We start from the raw sequence: 22462 nt of genomic DNA, 5'->3' as shown, positions 1-22462 counted from the left end.
TTTGTTAAAAAGCATTTGGTTTCTAAATGCATATATTCGGGATAAAGATGGTGGTCATTAAAAAGAAATTAATTAAAGCAACCCTATCATAGAGAAATATGTTCTGAAATTTTGAGGTTCTTTTTTTTTAAACGGAATTCTCTTTGTGTCTGGGAGGAAAATTTAAAAGAAATGACGCTGTACAAATGCAATTTTCTTTTATTCCAAAAAGTTTATTTTGGGTACCTCAGATTTTAACTATGTTCTATCAGAGAAAGATTTGTAGTTGTTTCTATAGCCCTCAAAATTACAAGGGTGTCTTAGAAACAAAATTAAGTGAAGCAGAAGCCATTTTTCTCGAAAGAGGGGAGGTCCTGGGAGGTATTAAGTCCAGAGTTTTAACATGGAACAGCTATGAGGGCATCTCTGGATTTCCATACATTGTTCCTTGAGAGTAATTTAAACATCAGCAGCTGGGTGGGGAGGGGGTTATGGCTGTAACTTGTCAAATGCACTTCAATGGCTGTCAGAATTTATTCTCACTCGGATGATTCCAAGTTTCAGAACCCAAGTAGCAAAATGTAGAAATCCAGTTTCAAGCTAAGAGAGAAATCCTTTCTTTTTCTTAGGCAAAAAAGGAAATGCTGCTTTCTTGGCAACATTTCATTTGGTAACAGACTTGGCCTGATGACCAAGGTTGGGGAAAATAGTTTATTCAACTTAGTAACTGTTATTTTTATATCCTCCTGCTCCCCCAGCCAGCTTTCTCGAAATGCTCATATTCTATTTTTTTGGATCTTACAAAGTGCTTGTTCTAAAGAGCTGGAAAGCAGCAAGAAATTCAATCCCCAATGTGTAAAGCAGAAGAATAAGAACATGCATTAAACCTGTTCAAAGAAAAGCACTTAAGACTTTCATTCAACTGCAATAATGGGTTTAAAACACACATTTTGTTTGCCACATGTTTTTTTGCTTGGATCAGACTTTTCATATTCTTAGATGTATCTTGTCTTGATCAATCATAATGTTTGATCTCCATCCCTGATAATAATGCAAGAACCTTATACACAGGCACACACTTTAGGAAGATATAAACTAATACAAACTAATATCAAGTAAGGAAAAGAAAAGATATAAATCAACATGAAGGTTAAAAAATGAAAGAGAAAAAAATAGTTTAACCATTTGTTTTTGCCTAAATTCTTTTAATATGCCTATTAATATTTCAATTCTATTTAAAGGAACTTCCAGAACCAATAAGATAATTTATTACTCTCTCCAGAGTTTTGGGTACATTTTAAAGTAGCAAACAACTACTAAAGAGAATGTTTTATTTTTTTCATAACGTGCTTAAAGTATAAATATGTTGTTTATCTTATATAAAGAACATGTGCAGAAGAGGAAACTACCTTAAGATTGACACGCTTTCTTGACAATAAATCCTATAGATGTTGATGACTTGCACTGGGGGATATTTATATTCCAACTTAGACTTACAGGAAACTGCAGGACTATCGTCATGAATATGCTGCTTTGATTCTAGAATGTGACAATGTATTTTACCCTGGTGTTGCAGTCTGGCATGAAGGTATTATTTTGACATATTTTTAATTTTTTCCAAACAGCCAGATATCTTACTAATCTTAAGTAATTTGAGGCAGTTTTCTGTAGAACTATGACATTTTAACATTTTACTATCAGGTGCGTGAGAAGGGTAAATTTCATTATATTGGAAAAAGACAGGGGTGGGATTCAACCGGTGTTACTACCAGTTTGGTGACTATGTTTTGCTTGCGCCTGACGCATGCTGTGCATGCGTGTAAACAACCTTAAGCTGTGCTGCCCAGACAGCTGAAAAGCGCTGTGCACAGGTGTGCAGCATTTGAAAAGCCACTTTTTTCCTGCTTTTTCACCCTCAGCTGTGCCGTGCAAAGCAGCTGCAGTTGAAAAAGCAGGAAATAAAGGACAGATAAGAGCCCAGGCAGTCAGTTGGGCCAAAGCAGCAAACACAGAACTGGTTTGGTGTTTGCTGCTCTTCAGAACTACCGGTTCTATAGAGCTGGGCAGAACCGGTAGCATCCCCCCACCCCCCCGGAAAGAGAGACTAACTCTGTCTCTTTGGTCCATATTATTCTGATTCATATTCTATTGCATTGCTCATTTTGTTCAGCTATTTATTTTACTCTTTTTTGTTGAACAGACAAGGTAGATCTATTTTGATTCTTTTTTAACTGGATGACATAGCTATAGATGTTATTATGCTTTGTGTAGCCAAGTTTCATGCTGTGGCTTGTTGAGCCTGCTCAATGACAAATTGGGTTCATTTTGAGCTATTCATGTTCTGAGCTTATCTAAATCTTATTGACATGGTTTTTTTTTCCTGCCACTGTTTTTCTTATGGATTGGTCAGTGATGAAGATTTGATTGTTGGCTGACAGGTTGTTGTTGAAACAATGCAATACATTTTCCAAAAATGATAGAAACGTCAAAAGGACACATTTTTTCCTCTTAGATCAGGGTGTCCAACTGGCAGCCTGCAGGCCAGATGCATCACACACAGGCCATGCCCACCCCAGCTCCACGAAGGGGAAAAAGTCACAAAACATTACACGATGGCAACGTGACATGGTGAGTTTGACACCCATGTCCATCCTAGATAATGCACAGGCAAAGCAGAACTAAAATATCAGAGTGGATTTATTTTTCTTTCTTGGTTGGTTTGAAAGCCATAAAATGTTAATTCACAAACTGCCCCACGATGAAAAAATGGCAAATTACACTGAGTCAGCATGTAACAGTGGCTCTGTCTAGACTGGAGCAGATGTGGAAAAAGGAGAAAGGAGATCTAAGTTGCCACGAATGAAGTAAACTATGCAGGAATTATGAATGACAGCAGGAAAAAAAAATCCCCTTGCATAGGTTAGATCTGGAGAGGAAAAATAGATTGGAAGGGGGATTCCTCAGTGTTGGATTAACCATGAGGATATACTGCTTTCCTAGAACGCAAGAAGGCATTCATTGGGCGGGATTTAAAAAACATGCCTGAGGTATGATGTGTTTGCATATCACAGTTGAGTGTTCTGCTGGGTAGAATTATATCAGCCATAGAAAGACTTCACCATAGTACAAGCCCGCACTGTGGCCAAATGGTCGAAAATGTTAAAACGATGTTTCCTTGGCAGAACTGTGGTCTCTTAAAGAAGAGGAAGGCATTTTCTGTTCCATTTAAGATTTGGGACTGCTGGAATATTAGTATCCAAATTGGGCACAAGAATGTCAAAGATTTTTAAGAAAGGATTGTCCATTTTATACAGTAGAATTCAATTTAGTTACTGCTCTGGGATAGAAGCTGTTTTTCAGCCTATTTGTCCTTATCTTTATAATCCTGTACCACCTTCTGATGGTAATAGTTCAATGATGGTGAACCTTTTAGAGACCAAGTCCCTAAACTGCAACCCAAAATCCACTTATTTATTGCCAAGTGCCAACACAGCAATTTAACCTGAAAACAGAGGTTTTAGCTTAGAAAAAGCAACTCATACATTAACATCTTTTGTCTTAAAAGAAAAACACAGTAACAGAGCTTTCAATGATACAAACAACTTTTTATTGAAAGTTTGCATTTGGCATGCTTTTGAACTTGGGAAAGTTAAATGAGTCAAGGCTTCTGGGTTATAACACAGCAAACCCTAGACTTTTAGAGACAAGCTATGAACAGTTTTAATTCAGGCTTTGCAGATAACTTTTAGGATGGACTTATGAGCAGGTAGGGAAAAACCAAGATACTGATCAGGAGGATATTTCAGCTAGCCGATAATTGGGACTCCTCTGCACAACCCTATTGAATAACATGAGCCAAGCTGGGCACATGGGGAGACAGCGTAGGAAGAAGACACATTATTTCACTGCCTCTTCCCCCCCCCCCCAAAAAAAAACAGAGGGGAAATGGAGCATTCACCTTCTTCCTCCCAAAAGCTCTGAGTGCTTCCCAGCTGCTCCCAAGGGCTGTGAGTAGAGGCATGGAGGAGGAAAGCCTTTGGGCACCACTTTCTCCACACCGGGGTGATGGAAAGGACCGTGGTGCATAAAAGGCATGAGCTGGAGAATAGCGCACGAAATTCTTCACAAAGAGTGGAGGAAATGGCTGTTTCTGGCGAGCATCGCTTGGATGTTGGGCCAATGCTCAATACCTTCCCCCTCAGATGCCGCACTTCTTTCGTAAGGTTCTGCTTTTAAGGAGGAAGGGAGGAATTTTTTCTTGTAACCCTAGCCAAGACATTGAGAGCTCATTTTATTCATCTTATGGGAAGGCTAGCAAGATAGTCTAGTGGCTAGCATGCCCAACAGAGAGGGCTCTGAGTTCCCCCTCTGATACATGTGCCATAGGTTTGCCACCACTGTAATAGTTAAAAAAGGGTGCCAGCATAAGATGGATCTTTTAGAATGTTTTGAACTTTCTTAAGACAGCAGAGCTATAAAGCTCTTCTAAAGAGGGGAGAGGGTAACCAATGATCCTCTGAGCAATGATGTTAACCCTCTGGAGTGCTGTCCTATCTGCTACTGTGCAATTGGCAAACTATACACAGGTGCAGTAAGTTCAAATACTCTCTATAGTGCACCAGTAGAAGGCCACCAGCAGTTTCTCATCCAGTTGTTTCCTGAGAAGTTTCAGGTAGTATAAACTCTGCCTGCCTACCTAAGGAATAATGATGGTCACCTTATTAAATATTTCGGTTTTTCAGCTTCATCAGTAGCTCTAGTGAAAAAGGAAAAAAAAACAAAGCAAATGGGAGCGGGAGGGTGCTGCCACTTCTTTTTTGAGTGGGAAAAGCTGAAAGGATCATGAACAGACAGAACAATGCCTCCTTCATGCAACTACTCTTTGTACTCATACAAATAATGATTGAATAGAGTAAATAATAGTGGCTGCTAACTTGCTGCTGTACTTGTAACCAACATTTAAATACTATGTATACTACATTTGCTAAAATGCACTGACAGAAATAGAGTTTATAAAGAACACATGCACAATGGAGCATATCCCAAATTTATTGGCTGCTCAAGTCCTGACATACTAGTAATAGTTTAGATTCCTGTCAAAACAAATTATTCTGCTGGATAGTTCTTTTTAATGCCCTGCTATCATCCTCAGAAAAAGTGAGCTTGTATAGAATGTGTTTCTCTTGTTTAAAAAAATCCCCCAAAATATAATAAATGTGGCTCTTGTTAGGAAGAGATGTGTAGCATGAAACAATTACTTGGGAACTTTAATAAAAATAGCAAAGTGTAGAGTGCAACAGTTTTAATGTGTAACTTTGTCTTGTGAGAGTGTTTTCTCTACTTCAGACAAGTAAAACCCACAACTACATGCAAGCATATCACTATGCTTATTTGCTTCATTATTTTTTGCAAATGTTAATTTCTTGGTTTAGCTATATTATGTGTAATTTTAAAACTGATTTGTATTCTCATCTATAAAATGTTCATACCAGTTCTTGAAGTTTAATATATCATGTGGTTTTGTTAATATATAATAAAATACAATATATATTATTGGGATGAATTAGAGGAAGTGATACACAAAGAAGGTCAAGTATCATGGAAGAGCAGTAGCTATGTCTGCTCAAAAAGTCAACAAATTGGATGCTAGAAAGTAATTTAAAATATTCTCTGCATTTTCATATTTGCCTGCTGCTATTTAAACAGCTGGCCTTGTAAAAAGAGTGTTTAAGCAGAATAAACTTTCTCTAAACTTTCCTCACTTTGTATAACTGGAGCCAGCTGCTAAGTATTTCCTAAATGCTGAGTCATTAAGCAATAATGAAATGTATATATTTATTTATTGAATTGAATTTATTGAATTTATATTGCCAGCTATTCACCCATGGCGAATACACACTATTTGGGAATATAAAATACAGTATGAAGTGGAATGAGAAAATATAGTAAATGGGAAATTGTTGCTTCTTATTACTTATATATCAATATGCCATGTCTTTGTTCAGTTCAATGGTATAAAACATGAGTTGGTTGAAAACTCATCACAAGCTCTGAATTAACCATAAATCCTGAGAGATGATCAGAAAAATAAATTGGTTTAGCTGTTTGTAGGCAAATATCATTTTCTTATTCTAAAAGAGTATATGTAATTTTTTTTGCAAATAAGGATGTTTCTAAATTCTACATTTTGCCTTGATGCATTTCATTTTCCCATTTATATTTTTAAAATCAGAGAAACAACAATTAAGGAGGTTAGAGAAGCTCTGCTTTAGATGGATTGCTTTTCAAAATAAATGTTATTAAAAGTTTTACAAGGAACATAAAAATTAATAAACTAGTACAAAGTAGAGGAAAGGAAGGACAAAAGGGAGAAAAAAAAGAAGCTTCTGATTTTTCTTGCGGGAAATAAAAGTACTATTACCAAATTGTCTCTTACCCTTATGATTACAAAGAAGCTTACTTTTTCTATTATCATTTTGTTTCTAATTATAAAACCACTAATCATAAGTGCATTTTTTCCATTCATGCAAAAATTCTATAAGGAGCTTCCAGTTAGCCATAAATGTAGATATTTTCTAGTTTAGATGGATTTATTGGAGGAAATTTGGAAGAAAAACTGGAACTTGCTTCTGACCAAGTGGCATTTTTGACCACTGGTGGTCTTCTCTTTCTAACTAGTTTATTCTTCTCTGTACTGCAGGAAATTAGAGTGCCATAAATACAAGAAGTTGGACTGTCCATTAGCAATGAGTTTTATTACAGTGGTTATGAGATAGTGTTTTTTTCTTCAGTTCTTCTATGCCTCACAGTTCTTGTGTTTGTCAGGAAACCTATGATACACAAGTTTGGATCAAATCTGTCCCTCCTAATCAATATTTTAATATGCTGGAAATAATCATGAAATACATACAGGGATGGTGTGCTGTCCCAGCCAGTCTATGGGAATTGGATAGTTACTTAGGAATTATGAGCTGTCCCCTTAAGGGAATCCATCATGGGAAATGTAGTTAAGGTATCCTGGGAAATGTAGTCCATATCACGTGACCACATCTGTAATTCTGATTGGTCACTAAATTGACCCTCGAGGGGTTGGGGGAAGTTTTCCTCACTTTTGCCTGAATTCTCTAACTCACGGCAGCTGCTTTCTCTCGCTACAAGATGGGTTAGGAGATAACCATCTTTTACTACAAGGCAGATATACAAAGGATTGGTCATTAAAGAACTTCGTCACAAATGTGAGTTATGAGGATACCTGATGAACCAATAAATGTACTTTGTTATGGACATCTTGTTGAATTATCTATCTGTATCTGTACAGCTTATAAATCCACCTCTGTACAGGATACAGAAGAGTAAAAGATGGACTCCTGAGACCCATCAATATAAAGATTGTTAATTTGGATTTGTGATAAAGCAAAGTAATATTGAAGCCTGGGGTGAATATCCAATGTTAATCTAAACATGCATGTATCATCATCATCTCTCTCTCTCTCTCTCTCTCTCTCATTCTCTCTCTCTCTCTGAGCATCGGAATTTTTTACATGTTGGTTGGATGGTGGGAGGGGTTGGAATTTCGCCACATGTTACAAACAAAGAGAACTTTCTAACCCACTCACCACCCTCTTCTCTGCTCAACTCGTCTTCCTGCTATTTCAAAGACTCATTTTACATAACAAGAGGGAAAGCAAACTTCCCATCTTTCAAGGGACAGACAAGCAGCTTCCTTTATTTCATCTCTCCCTGAGCTAACTCAAAGAAAGCCAATTTAGCAAACTAGCTTCTGTCTTGGAGTAAAGATAAAGGATGTGTTCTTCTCTATCTTCTGCCAGCGTTTGCCACGAGGCCTCCAGCCATTTATAACTAAGGCTGTAAAACCTTCTCTGGTTGGTTTTATTGGGGCTATAAATCAAAGCTAAAGCAAGTAAGCTATGTGAACAAAGAACAATTTCCTTTTCCTCATGAAGCATAGAGTTTGGCCATCTTATTTCTATGCTAGAGAAATTTAAATATAACAAGACACCTTGCACATAACCTTTGAACTGTTTTACTTTGTTTGATGAATTTCTCTTCCATCGAGTACAGAATAAATACCTTTGGAACCCAACCAGCCCTCTCCTAATGGGCAACATCACATCTTGGTAAAACAGTCTACATCCCCTCTGCTGGTCAAGAAGAAATTTACAGTGAAGTTAAAGAATTCTTACTATTTATTTTCCCTTTTTCAAGAGTGGGCAAAGAAGTCCCCCCCTTTTTTTTTTCCTCTTCAGCCCACTGCTACATCTGGTGTTCGAAGAAAAATCTCCCTGAGTTTTCCAATACATGTTTGCATTGATAATCCTTTTTTTGAAACTACTGTGGACAATTTAATCAACTTAATTCAAAGGTCCCAAATAAACTGCAACCTAACATGGGTGTAGCAACAGCGTCTTCCTGACCCTCTGCTACCACCTTGTGAAGCAAGCAACAATTATAGGCATATTTCTGTGTTCCATCCTCAAGTCTTCATACTACACTAAGCATATTTCTGCGTTCAGCCCTCTAGTCTTCAGACTTTGTGAAGCAACCTCTAGTGCCCCCTTGTGTTGCAAGCTCACAACACACCCTAGAAGCAGCCATATTGTGTGCTGTGCTAGCATCGCCCAGACTCTGCAGTGCCACCTACGTGCTCAAGTATTAAATCCAGCAGCAATTCTACTTTCTGCTACCTGCACATAGTACCACCTAGGAGAAAGAAAGGAATTACATGGAAAACCACTAAATTTCCCCAAATTCTCCCTTTGCCAATTTGAAGCATGGCAACTTCTTCAGCCATGACAGATGTCTGTGATGTACCACAAGACCCGAATCCTCCACCCACTCTTGTCATAAACAACTGCCCAACAACTGCCTTTAGATGTCCAACCCTTTGGAGAACCCGCGATACCTCAGAAGGTCTATGACCTCAGATGGCATAGGAAGCTTACCTCACCCACAGTGACACACTTCAGAGAGGATTGGGAAAGGCAGTATCTCCATCATGCAGATGCATGGATGGAGCTGTTCAAGATCTGTGACATCCCCAAAAGCAAGTTGCCCCTTGAGAGCCTCTTCCTGATGCAGAAGGAGTTAGAGGAGCACCCCACATGGTGGAGAGACAGTGAAAATAAGCTTAAATACATACAGTCGAACCTGGAAGACCCAGAGTTCCAGGAACACATTCATTGCTTCGAGGAGGAGAACAAAGAATGCGAAGACAGTGTTCGGGAAGGCAGAAACTCCCTCCAGGCTATGATCTTCAATGTGCTTCAAAAGAAACAAGGGGTGAGGGAGAAGTTCACATCTGACAGAGGTCTTCAATCACAAGCAGCTTCTTCCCACCATTCAAAGAAAACCTCCTCCCTCTATCCCAAATCTACTAGATTGCAGGCAGGTTCTAGTGTCTCGCGCCAATTCCCTGCTGCCAGTTCTCACCATCCTTCCAGAATATCCTCCCATCATAGCAGCACATCTAAGGCCTCCAAAGCATCAAGTTATGCTGAACGAGCTGTAGAAGCCCAAGTTGAAGCTGCAGCAGCAGAGGCAGATTTATGTATTATGACAGGTGGTATGGCAGAAAGCTGAAATGACCAATCAGTGAGCAGAAATGGCCAAACAATGGGCAGAAATGGCCAAAGCTCAAGCCAATCAACAAGCAGAAATGGCCAAACAACAAGCAGCAATAGCCAAAGCTCAGGCCCAAGTGGAGTTACTCGAATGACAAAGAGAGACAGCAGCAAAAAGAGCATGGGCTGTAGCATAGCAAAAGGTGGCCAATGCTGCCTCCCTCAACTTCGACCTCGAAGACTTGGGAAAAGAGATCCCAGATACACAGGTCAAGGCCTATGTGGATAAGCAGCACTCACTTCGAAATGAAAAGATGGAACCACCTAAGTTGCTTAACAGTCTCCCACAATCAGGGAAGCACAGGGATGAATCTCAACCACATACTCTACATGTCAGTTATGCAAATGACGTTGTACGACCTAAAGTATGATATTCACTTCCCACCAACAACAAACCTTCCCCAACTGATGTACGTACTAAGGTCCGAGATTCTCTTCCCAGCACCAGCAACCCTACCACAACATCTCACGCCCTGCTGGCCGAGCAACTTGGCCCACCAGTGCTTACAATCACTTCTTGATGAGTCAACATGCCATCAATGACTATTGCCATACTCAATCCACAGACAGCAGCATTCCTGCAACAACCTCTCCAGTTCCCAGGCACCACAAAGCAACCGTGCACAGCCTACACAGCAGCGTGATGCTCGACCATCGTCCCCAGTATGGGAGAACAAAATCCTCCCTAAGTTCTGGGAGGAAGACTACAACCCATCATTGTTTTACAACATGAACCCACCCTACGAGAATCCAGGGGAAGAACCCTCTAGGTCAATAACTCTTCCCAACTCAGCAAATGCTGAAGATTACTGGAGAAACTTGGCTGTACAGAGTGGAAAGCTAAATTTGCATGCCAATGGAGTTCACAAATTCTCTGACAAGCCAGGCCACAAGTATCTAGTATGGAAGAGATTTTTCCTGAGTCCCGTTCAGGCGGCACGCCTGAACCCTGATGAAATAATCAGACACTTGATAGCATGGCTAGGGCCACAGTCTGCCAAAATACTGAGGGCACTTTATGCATCCCACTTAGACGACCCAGCCACTGTCCTACGGTTATCATGGAAAAGGCTTGACAAACTGTAAGGTGCTTCTGAGGACATAGAAGCAACAATCTTTGATAGACTCAACAGATTTCCTAAAACTCCTATCGACAAGCTTTGCCGGATCATAGACCTCACTAACATACTTGTCCATCTGAGAACGACACAACGGGATCCCAACTTACCGACATGCAGGACCAAATTGTTCGAAAATTTCCACAGGTGCTAATTGAAAAGCAGCTCCAGTTGTCTGACACCTTCATAGCCAAGGGTTGCCACTGCTTTATACCCTTTACACTTCTTGAAGAATTCATGTCCCACCAGGCAACAGTGTGCAATACACACCGGGCCCATGGACTCAGAGCTGTTAGTCCTCCTAATGACAGAAGATACAACAGCAACCATATATCGCTCTTTGGCCCTATGCACACTACCAGGGAAAGACCCTTCATGGTTGTCCATAAAACCGAGATCTACTGCTCATCCACACACAGTTGGGGAGAGGACTCATCAGATACAACCCAAGTTAGATCTCTGAACACAAGGAGAATATAGTTTTGTCCTATGCACCACACTCGTCATTCACTGAACAGCTGCACTGGGTTTGCAGCAAAATCACTGACCCAACAAAAAGAGTTGCTAAGGGAGTACCAATACTGCTATAGGTGTTGCAAATCCAAACACCCATCAAAGTACTGCACAGCCAAGGTGCAATGCAATTTTATGCAATAGTTACCAGCACCTGACCACATTGTATCCAGACTCCGAGCTGCCACTGCAGATATCTTGTACCCCTCCTTCGGACAAGGAGACTCAATGTAAAACAGACACATATAGGGCTCCTCAGCAGACTGCCAAACCACAACCAAAACCAAGGATGAGTGTCAACTACACAGCACTGCATGCTGACTCACCATGCCCTTGTTTGTGTCTTCCCATCTGTTTAGCCCAAGTGTACTTTGAAGGACGCCCTGAAGATGCCGTGAAAATGTACGTGCAGATAGACACTCAAAGCACCTGCACCCCAGCCAGACCTGCATTCTTCGACCTCTTTGAAGTGCAAAAGAATGAACTTCACTTCACTGTATCAACGTGCCATGGACCAAGAAGCACGGCGGGGAGGAGAGCTACTGGACTCTTGCATAGAGTCATTGGATGGAAGTTCCCAGTTCCCACTACTGCCCGTATTTGAATGCGTTGGGGTACCAAATGACCGCAGTCAGATCGCATCACCTGAGATCATAAGTAGCATGCCTCACCTACAGCACCTGGCTCATCACTTTCCCACTCTAGATCCAGAGGCTGAGATCCTATTCTTGCTGGGAAATAATGCCTCATGCACCTTTCTCTTCTCCAAGTCAGTTGGTGGCCCTGTACATGGCCCAGGGGCCATCAAATCTTCACTAGGATAGGGGATCGTAGGAATTGTCAGTGATGATTGGATGCAGACCCCAACTCAGACAAATGCCTTAGCACCATCCATTCCAACTGCCTTCCAATGCCCTTTAGCACCATTGAAAACAAAAATGCCGTTCCAGCCTAAAAGGCCACTGGCAATCAGTATACTTTCACTAGAACACCCTAAACGGCCACCAACAACCACCAGACATCCACTAAGATGCTCTACATGGGTATATGCCTCCGCAACACCCTTTCCAACAACTTCCTGATGCCCTTTGACACCGTGGAAGCAAGAGTACCATTCCAACCCTAAAAGGCCGTCAGAAGCGAACACCAGAGTTTCAAAATTGGTACCAAGAGTACCTGTCAACCCTAAAAGGCCACCAGAGGTGACCAGCAGACTAACACCAAGAGGCCGAACTTGAAGATTCAACCTCAAGCTTTGCATGCTTTGTTTTGTTTGATGCTTTATTAATGTTTACTGTTTTTCTTAGTTATACACTTATCTGCTATTCATAGTATTACTGTTTACTGATTATCTTAGTTTATAGTTAATTTTTTTCTCTTCTTTTATTAGTGAAATTTACAATTCCAGGTGGGGAGTGTGCTGTCCCAGCCAGTCTATGGGAATTGGATAGTTACTTAGGAATTATGAGCTGTCCCCTTAAGGGAATCTATCATGGGAAATGTAGTTAAGGTATCCTGGGAAATGTAGTTCATATCACATGACCACATCTGTAATCCTGATTGGTCACTAAATTGACCCTCAAGGGGTTGGGGGAAGTTTTCCTCACTTTGCCTAAACTCTCTAACTCATGGCAGCTGCTTTTTATCGCTACAAGATGGGTTAGGAGATTACCATCTTTTACTACAAGGCAGATATACAAAGGATTGGTCATTAAAGAACTTCGTCACAAATGTGAGTTATGAGAATACCTGATGAACCAATAAATGTACTTTGTTATGGACATCTTGTTGAATTATCTATCTGCATCTGTACAGCTTATAAATCCATCTCTGTACAGATACAGAAAAGGTGGGATTCAAATTTCTTAACAACAAAGACACACCCCTCCATGATGGAGCCCTTCATGGGGAACAAAGCAAGAACTTACTGATCCATCCCAAAGGGGAGCTTCAAAGTGGCAGCAGCAGCGCTCTGGGAAGACAGCCCTCAGGGCCCTGGGAAACCATCTTGTGCAGCACAGCAACATTTACTTTTGCAACTGGGAGTTGCTGCTTTGGGCTCTGCAAGTTCCTCTCCCTTCGGGAAATGGCTCCAGGTGGCAGAGAGGAACAGGATACAATGTGGCTGCTTCTCCGCCACCCGGAGCCATTTCCTGATGAGGACTTGCAGGACCCAAAGCTAAATTTTGCTGTGCCAGGAAAGAGACTCTCACTCTCCCAGCTAGACCAGCAGGGAGAGAACCAGCTGCTGACCTGGCCGGAGCTGACACAGAGCTGCTCCATGTGTTTTTCAGCAAAGGCAAGTAGTGGAGAAGGTGACTGGCAGTGGTGGCAAAAGGCAAGTGGGGCGAAAGGTGACTAATGGCAACAGGCGACCAGGGCTTGCTTGCAGAGCCTTATGATCAAGAAGGCAGGGAGCAATGGCTGGCATGGCGGGTGGACAAAAGCAGGCTGCAGGCAGCCATATTTTGTATGCACGATAAGGACTGACTAAGCGGGAAGGGGAAGGGTGGGCGGAGAGGGGCGGGGCTAGCCAGTGGTGCGATTTGCCGGTTCTTCAAACTGCACAGAATCATAACCAGTTCTATAGAACCAGACAGAACCGGTAGAATCCCACCCCTGAATACATGACTACATATTTAATTCTACATATTTGACATGGGGACAGTATTGCCACTCAGCAGAAAAATGCATACCTTATTAATAGTGGAAATTTGTTTCTTATAGTTGACAGTAGCTTGATGAATGGGCCAGGTCTCCCTCCATAGACAACGTTTCATTTCTGTGTTATTTTTGTGATTTTATGAATGTGGATTTTGAAAGCACAAAGGGTTATGAAAACACATGCTTGCCTCTTGCACATATGGAGTTATTCAGTTCAATTAGAGGGAGGATGTACATGCCTATTATGTGGACTCTAAATTGCCAGTTTCTAAGTAAATGCAGTGTTCACTTGAGAACTGGAGGTTATTTATTTTTCTTTAACTCCACACATTTACATGCCTGAGAGGGGAAAGGCCTGTCTCCTTTGACAAAGACACATTGACCTTCTGAGTTCAGCTGTTCGTTTATCTTAAGAGTTGACCGCACAGTTTTTCCTAATAGTAATTGGTCAGTGCCAACAACCTTTGGGTATTTTTTTTCTTACAATTACCTAGATATAACACAAAAAATACTTATGAATACTTACTTACTTACTTGAATGTGCATATTTTAATATGCTGGAAATAATTATGAAATACATGCATGGGTGGGATTCACATTTCCTAACAACAAAGACAATGAATACTTACTTACTTGAATGTGCATATGATTTGGGCCAGCTTTAAAAATCATGAGTTGGATAAACAATATGCATTAGTGCAGATTTTTAAATTTTATTTTATAAACAGCAGATTAGGTACATTATAGAAGAGCCAGGCAATCATTTTAAGCTGTTGGACAAAGGAACAAAGGTGTGCAGGAAATGGACTGAGGAGACCCATGAACAAGGGCGGGCTTATTCCACAGGATAGATGGTACCATGGAGAAGGCACCCTCACTCATACTCTAAACCAGGGATCCTCAAACTTGGAAACTTTAAGACTTGTGGAGTTCAACTCCCAGAATTGAGTTGAAGTTCACAAGTCTTAAAGTTGCCAAGTTTGAAGATTTTTGCTCTAAACTGTGGCTGGTAGAATTAGGACCAGAAAGAAAAAGGTAGTGGTGGTAATTAGATACATCTTTTTTTTTAAGATAAGCAAGTTTGACTTCTGGAAGTTTCATGGACATTGTAATGGGTTGGGAGATAGAGGAAGAGCTTCAGCCAGGACAATGGTCCGGAAGAGATGTCTCAGCCCACAGTAGGAAAGGGGTGGCTAAAGAGTCTCAGAAGGAACCTTCCCTAGTTTATTGGAAGGGAAAGACAAGGGTGAGGAGAAGTGCTTTTAGACTTGCAAGTATAGAAAGTTAGCACCCACCCCTCGAATGAAATATTTTTAGAAATATTAAAAAGGCAGAATATTTCCCTGGATAAGAAATGGAGAAACATGTTCTTGAAAATCAGCCCCAACCTTCCATAGCAGATCAGCACTTAAGAGATAAAGAGATAGGTATCTCTATTCATAGCAAAAATTCCTTCCCTGCAGCAAGATCTGAACAAAGGTAGGATTAGCCCTCAGTGACAATAGAAATTGCCCAACAAGCCCCTCCATTGTGTCAGTCAAACTTCAACCAAGCTTAGCTCAGACAAACTCCTAGGATTTGTACATGGCACCATGGGATTCTGACAACAGCCGATATAATGCATTTTCTTGCACAGGATAAGGAGTCAAGTTCAAAGCCCCAAAATGTATAAAAACCCCTCACTCTCAACTCCATCTGGTCAGCAACCCAGAATCACACATACTTGGTAGTTCTACTTCATCAATAAATGGACCCTCTTTCCAATCAGCTTCCAGCCTCCATTTTGTCTACAGTGCCTTTCTCCAGGCTTGGAACTGATCCAGATGGATATTTCTTCCAACACAAGGTTCTTTTACTGTAAACCTTGCAATAAATGTAGTAGTACCCATGGCTTTTGCTTTCTGTCTGGACTGACTCGAAGAGCTGACAGGCAGGTTTTTTTTTTTTTAACAAAAAGCAAAATGGTTTAGTGGTCTAAATTGTTTAGAATTTTATACACTAATATTAATACTTTGAATATGTTCTATAACTGTTTGGCAGTTAGTGCAGATATTTTAGTTCGTTTCACCACTATGTTTTTCAAAAGTTGTAATTTCTGTCCCAGGGGCCCCATGTATTGTATTAACATAATTTTCAACAATTGAGTTAAAAAAAATCCAAAAAGAATGGGATAAGAAGTAGCAGAAAACAAATGTTAATTTTAGAATAACTTTTGCATTATGGCTTGTCTGCTAAGAAAACTGAATTAGTGTCAAAGTGCATTTAACATTGGTAATCATTCCTATTGTGCCTTATAATATTTGCTAAAATCTAATTTCATAACATTATTTCTTATTGTCCCCAGATTAAATAAGATCTGCAAGAGCTAGTTATTTTACAGGATTCTGATTAACCAGTGTAAATACATTGTCTTATGGAAACCATCCCAGAACAACAGTTTTTAGATCTAAATCCATACCCCTAGCAACTGAAAATCCTCTGTACATATTGGACAAATTGCTGGTCTTTGTGCATACCTCTCTTATTCAGATTTCTTTAAGCCTAGCTTACAAAAAAATGTTCCTTCCTTTCAAAATAGCTTGGTTGTGTTTAACCACAGTGCCTGGATAACATGTCATTTGGTATAGTGGGCAGGAGGAAGAATGGGAATGGGAAATGTATAAATCCCTTTACTCTTTCTGAACTGGCTAGGCACTAGAAAGACATTTGAATATTATATTAATACAGTAATTTACAGTTTACACTGTGTGCCAGTAATTGCTCCTGAAATGAGGAAGTAGTTGATCAGTATATGTTTCAGGAAATCTTTTAAAACATTTCAGTGTAAAATATAGTAATGTTAGCTATCCACATATAACACAAGTAGGAATGTTTCATGCCTTAAGAATACAATAACTATTTGGTTGGGTCTGGCTAAGGTCCACCTTAAGTGAGCGTTGGTGTTCCCAGTGGCCATTCAGATGCATCGGGGTATTTACAAGCAGGAGATGTCTTTCATGTCCCTTTTCCTGCAGTTGGTGCTTGGAGTTTTTATTTATTTATTATTTATTTTATTTTGTCAAGCGGTTATAACATAACAGGTATAAGTATAAACATAGTTATAAATACATGAAATGGATACATATAAGAAAAATAAAAAACAATAGGACAGGGACGGTAGGCACATTGGTGCTCTTATCCACACCCCCTACAGACCTCTTAGGAAAGGGGTGAGATCAATAGTAGACAGTCTAAAGTTAAAGTTTTTGGGGTTTGGGGAAGAAACCACTATTCTATTCTATTCTATTCTATTCTATTCTATATATATATATATACACATACACATACATACATACATACATACATATTAATTATTCAGATTTGTTTGGGTATTTTCCCACGTCATTATAGTTGTGCTTTTAAAATTGTAGCAACTTTTCGGAAGAATCTCATCTGCCATCATCAGGCTTCTATATTGTGTTCGTCTGTGAGTCAGACTTTCACAGCCGTTTCAGTTTTAAATTTGGGGCTAGCCTTCTGCTGTACCAGAATGATTTTTTCGTCATTTTTTGGTTGGGAGTCTTGGTCTGTGTTTATTGGTCTTGGAGTTTGCTGTGTTCTGCTTGATTGGTGTTTCTAATATCTTCTGTCTGTTTTGTGGCTTTTTTTGTCTTGATTGGCTGGCAACATTGTGTTCTAATCAAGACAAAAAAAAGCTACAATCCTCCAAAAACACAACATCAAAACAGCATTAACAGACAGAAAATATTAGAAACACCAATCAAGCAGAACACAGCAAACTCCAAGACCAATAAACACAGACCAAGACTCCCAACCAATCAGAGATGAAGAAAAACCATTCTGGCGTAGCAGTAGGCTAGCCCCAAATTTAAAACTGAAACGGCCAGAAAATCTGACTCACAGACGAACACAATACAGAATCCAGATGATGGCAGATGAGATTCTGCTGAAACGTTGCTACAATTTTACAAGCACAACTATAATGACGTGGGAAAATACCCAAACAAAGCTGAATACCATACATGTAAGTACCCGTGAAAACTTAAGAAAACAAATATATATATATATATATATATATATATATATATATATATAGTTATATTATCCACAACCTGATGACCTCTTGCATTATGACATATATTTTCTCCTGGGAAAGCTAAGAATGCATGAAAAGTGCATGGTGCTAACCTTTATAAATCTTTACTTTGGAAAGGAAGTGTCAGGTAAAGGATGCAGAGCTCTCTTTTTTTTGAAGAAGTCAACTTTTGGCTCAAAGTGGGTCTTCAAGTTGGTGTAATAATTTATAATTAACTTGCATAAACTATAAAAACAATCTTTTTAAAAAGGTCTAAAAAGAAAGCATACATATTCCACATGTTAACTGCACTAAATTAAGATTTGTATTGCAATGCAGTCCTATATCTTGTATTTTCAAAGTGTCCACTAAGTTTCTATTTAATCCCGCATGTTTGGAAAATAAAATAACTTTAATGAATTATTGAAAAAGACAATGACAGAAGTGAAATCTTGAATGGATTACAGAACTGCATTTTAGGATATAAAAAGAAAAAAGTTCTATAAATGGTCATAGATTAAATGTAATATAAATCTGATGAAGACTTTGCAATTATTGTCAGAAGAATGTTAATTTCTTGTAGGCAATCATTTTCTTGCAAACAAAACAGCTCAGCATTTGATTTTCACTATGGAAAATGTGGTCTCTTTAAATTACTACATAAGTAGCATGATTTCCTGGGAAGAAATGGTGAACGGAAGTGAAGCCAACAACTGTAGCAAAATGAATTGCTGGCAAGAAGACCAGCTCTTCATGATGCCTCTTGGGAACAACTAATACAGATTGCCCACAAGTGCTCCAGACCATTGCTCCTCATGAGAAGAGGGGAAAGTGACAAATAGCTGAAGATTTCAGATGGCTTTGAAATAATGGGAACATGCTTTTGTTTTGATTTCCCTTAAAAAAAAAAACAGGATGAGAATTTGAAGATTGGACACTAAAGGGAACGAGAATGAGCTAAAAGCTAAAGAACACTTAGTTTAATCTACTGATATGGAAAGAAGCAAAATATTTTAACATTCTCATAATGAAGAATATATGTAAACGATAGACCCAGAAGATAACCTATGTAGCAAGAATTATGTCTGAAAGAAGTTATGGAAGAGGAATAAGTTTGCTTGTGACAAGATTGAGCTTGATTTAGAAATGACAGGCTACAAGAATGATATGAAAAAAAGATGGTAAACTGGAATTATAAAGAAACTGATGTCTAATAATTAAAATATAAATATTTAAATAACAAACCAAGGGAGTGTCTTCTATAGTTTTCTATACTATTTCCTATATTGGATTTACAAAAAAGTCTTATTAAAGCTTTGAAGAATTTTGTGAGAAGGAACAAAGAAAAAACAAAAAATAAACCAGGACATTATTTGAAAGAGCTATCTCAAATTCAAATATCAAGATTGTTAAAAGGAAAAGGAAGGAATATAATGTTGCTTTATTTGACCAAGGTTGAAGTAGATATGTTGTTATTTCTTGTAACCATTAGTAAAATTTTGCTTATCAGGACTGAAAAATGGAACTATTTATTTCTACCTCACCTTTATTAATTTTATAAATAAGTCAAGGCAGTAAACATACCTAATACATCTTCCACCTGCCATTTTTCTCACAACTCTGTGGGATGAATTGGACTGAGACACTGAGTGTTTCAAGGTCACCCAGCTTGCTTTATTTCCTAAGGTAGGACTAGAACTCAGTGTCCTTGTTTAACCATTAAACCAAACTGACTTTTTATGTATTTATTTATAGATAAGAGGGAGAAAATAGGAAGAATAACTCATTTGTTATATTTTAAGAAAAGAAAAATTACTAAAATGATGAGCTGAAGGTTATTCCTTTACATATTTCTTACCTGGTAACTTGCATACTAAATTGTGATTTTTCCTTTTTCCACCCATCATCTGTTCTGCTGTGCTGGGAGATTTAGATTAGCTAGGAAGCAGGAAATGGTTGGATTTCTTTCTTCCTGACTAGTCTTTAGATCTTCTGCTCAGCACAGTCGAACCTCCCTTAGGACTGAAGGTTTGCTTGCAAGCAAATTTGAGAGACTGAGCTAGCCGATAGCAGATAGAAAGATCACTCAATGATTCTGTGAGCAACTCAATCTGGCAGCTTTGCCTGATTTTAGGTAAAAGTTGCTCCTTTTTTATCAAAAAAATCAATATTTACATGCATTGTGGGTTAATTTTGTGAGTTTGCTTGAAAGCAAATTTTATGTGACAGACTGAGCTAGCCAATGGCAGATAGATAGATTTCTGATTGAATCTGTAATTCTGTGAGCAACTCAATCTGCCTGCCTGCTTTGCCTGATTTTGGGTAAAAGTTGCTCTTTTTTATAAAAAAAATCAATATTTATATAAACATTTATAATATTTACATACAAGCCATGCTCAGCCAGTCACATGACCACCAAGCCACACCCACAAATTAGGCCATGCCCACAGAACCAGGTAGTGGTCCCTAGGATCTAAAATTATGAATTTGGTGGTCCCTGAGGTCCAAAAGGTTGGCGACCCCTGATCTATACTTATATTTGTAAATAGTTCAGGGGAAAAATGTTATGGGCATGGACTGCTAAGTGTAGTCATATAGGACAATCTTTTCTGTTTTGGTAGCTTCTAGCCTTCATTGTTCTTCAGTTCTCTCCATCTCGAGGGATGGTGCAGTTCCCACTATCATCCTATCATCAACAGGATGCTAGGGCTTAGAATCCAACATAACAGAAGGGAGAAAGGAGGGATAAAATTGACATAAAATGTTCTTGGTCAAACTGTTTATGTAGCTCTTTAAGAGAATGCCTATTTTTAGCACCTTGCTCTCACCTTTTATGAAATTAGATGTATTTTAGCTTATGTTTGTATCAATGGGAAGTTGAATGGAGATTTGACAACTCTGATCCCTCAGGTTTTGCTAAATTTCAATTCCCAACAACTTCAGTCAATTTGAACAATTGTTTAAAAAGCTAAGGGTACACTTAAAGAGAGAAACAGGTTCCACTTCTTGGGATCACTAGTAATGTTGTTCCTTAACTAATTGATGCCTAATTTATACATACATATAACCTTATCTTGTTAAAATACATACATTAATCCATACTTATTGTAAATGGACTTTATATTTGTCCAAATGCAAATTAAAGCAAATGGTTTGTTGTGTTTGGAGTATTTTGTGGGGTGGAGGGGATGTAGGTGAATAGTGGTGGGATTCAAAAAAAAATTACTACTGGTTCTGTGGGTGTGACTTGGTGGGCATGATGTGGCTTGGTGGGCATGGCGTGGGAAGCATACTGTAAAATCTCCATTCCTTCCCCACTCCTGGGGGAAGGTTACTGCAAAATCCCATTCCCTCCACACCCCACTAACCTGCTTTCCAGTTCTGTTCTCCTGTTCAGGGCAACAAAAGAAGACCCAGCCAATCAGCTGGGACTCAGGAGGCAGAGAATAGATGGGAGCAGGGCCAGTCAGATGTGGTATTTGCTAGTTCTCCGAACTACTCAAACTTTCTGCTACCGGTTCTCCAGAACTGTTCAGAACTTGCTGAATACCACCTCTGTAGGTGGAGGAGGGGAAGCTAACTGAGGCGTCATTTAAGTCATAAAATGGCCAAGATACTGGAATTCTGAATGCTTCATATATTTAATAGTTCTGTGCTAAACATTTTTCTGAATCCTTTACATTTTGTAACAATGAAGATAAAATAAATACACCAAAATGTTTAAAGAAATTCTGAAATGCCTTGAGAATAACATAAGAAAATAAATCCTTTTTTTGCAGAGTAAGAATGTTTCCAATAAAGTACAAAATAGATTTTGGCTCATAATTGTTTTAAGTAGTATAAAGTAGATTGCTTTTCCAGAATATGGCCCCAGAGCTTTGCTGACCAAGTTATATGCAAGGCAATAGAATTTTATCCAAATGATTGAATTTTAAATTCATGTTATTAATTGATTATTTTTTGCTTCTCAACCCTCAGTAAGAGTTAATAAATTCTAATATATAATCCCTATCTTGTCACTCACAGAAAATGGCTTCACAAATTGCAAAACTAAAGTTTGTTTAATCATAATTTGTTGAACAAATCATAGTAGCCCGGGTCACACATGGTTCTAAACAAAAGCAAGCTACCACATCAATACTTGATGTAACATGTGATTAAATTAATGTCATATAGTAGAATTTTGTTTGTTTATTTAGCAATTTCTTTTGTTGCCTCTCAAAATATAATTTTGCAAGCTGACACATACAAATAATTGAAATTAAATTAACCCTTACTTTTCACACAATGAGCAATATAAGCTTAAAATGCAGTCATACAAAAAAAAATGCATTTTTTAAAAAAATGTTGAAATGTAATATCTATCAATAAAGTCAGAAGAAGAAACTTAATAAACTATAAACTGACATAATTTTTAGCTTCAGCAGTCTGCAGATAAATGAATCTGGTCTTCATGGCTGAATTTAATATAT

General features: G+C 38.8%; 1 protein-coding gene across 2 annotated transcripts in view; it reads left to right on the top strand.

Moving 5' to 3' along the window:
* Positions 1 to 22462, top strand: part of PLOD2 (procollagen-lysine,2-oxoglutarate 5-dioxygenase 2) — a 67174-nt gene that overhangs the window by 1002 nt on the left and 43710 nt on the right. The window lies entirely within an intron of this gene.

This window comes from Pseudonaja textilis, chromosome 4 (genome assembly GCF_049901715.1).
Source record: "Pseudonaja textilis isolate UNSWEBS1 chromosome 4, rPseTex1.2, whole genome shotgun sequence".
NCBI classification, from domain to species: Eukaryota; Metazoa; Chordata; class Lepidosauria; order Squamata; family Elapidae; genus Pseudonaja; species Pseudonaja textilis.
The sequence above is the reverse complement of the archived record's forward strand: the minus strand, read 5'-3'. Positions and strand labels throughout refer to the sequence as shown.